Raw genomic sequence first — 785 nt, 5'->3', positions numbered from 1 at the left:
CGGCGCGCCGCCCGGCCGCTCAGATGCCTGCAGCGGGTGCATCCTCCCCACCAAGACCAGGCGAACCTGCCCTGGGCCAGGCAGGGGCAGAGGCAGGGCAGGCAGCCGACCCCGAGCTCCCAGCGCCTGGGGCAGCTCCTCAACCTCCAGGAACCCAGGATCGTTAGTGCAATAACAACCGATAAATATTACAGGCCTGATTCGCAGCAAGGCCTCTTTATGCTGCTCTGGCAGGGTACTGGGGCCCTAGCAAAGGGGCATAATTACTGTTACGTTCACTTTTAAGGTCTCTTTATGGTACCGGAGCAGCGAAAAGGGGCTATGGCAGAGCGAGGACTCAGTTCACTGATCCCACTGCCCCTTTGAAGATCTGAGGTTCCCTCCTCCTCCTCTTCCTGCTGCCCCACTTAAGGATTTTATGTGCAAAGGGGGGGGGGGGGGGGGGGGGGGAGAAGAAAGGAAAGGAAGAAAAAAATTTAAAAAGGAAAAGATTTGATGAACATCAGGAAAGGAATAAATTGGATCAGATTACTGTTCTGATGAGGGTTTTTTTTTTTTATGAATAGGCCCCAAAGATAGAAAGGCGTTTAGCAATCACCAGGATTCAGCCCTCATATTCATTGCACGTTAGACCGGGAAAAATAGGTCGCTGATTGCATTATTAATCACATCTACCATTGCGCTACATCTGCATTTCAGCAGGCGGCTGGTGGCAGTGACGCCGCAGCCGTGGCGAGTGCTCATCGGGGGCCGAGTCCCAGCCGCCGCCTCTCCCACACCACGCC

The 785-nt window shown here is 54.5% G+C and overlaps 1 protein-coding gene across 1 annotated transcript in view; it reads right to left on the bottom strand.

The window, feature by feature from the left end:
* Positions 1-785, bottom strand: part of MEF2D (myocyte enhancer factor 2D) — a gene marked incomplete at its 3' end in the record, with an annotated part of 32,551 nt that overhangs the window by 9,021 nt on the left and 22,745 nt on the right. The gene's annotated exons all lie outside the window — the stretch shown is intronic.

The sequence above is a fragment of the Pygoscelis adeliae genome, unplaced genomic scaffold (assembly GCF_000699105.1).
Source record: "Pygoscelis adeliae isolate BGI_AS28 unplaced genomic scaffold, ASM69910v1 Scaffold153, whole genome shotgun sequence".
NCBI classification, from domain to species: domain Eukaryota; kingdom Metazoa; phylum Chordata; class Aves; order Sphenisciformes; family Spheniscidae; genus Pygoscelis; species Pygoscelis adeliae.
The sequence above is the reverse complement of the archived record's forward strand: the minus strand, read 5'-3'. Positions and strand labels throughout refer to the sequence as shown.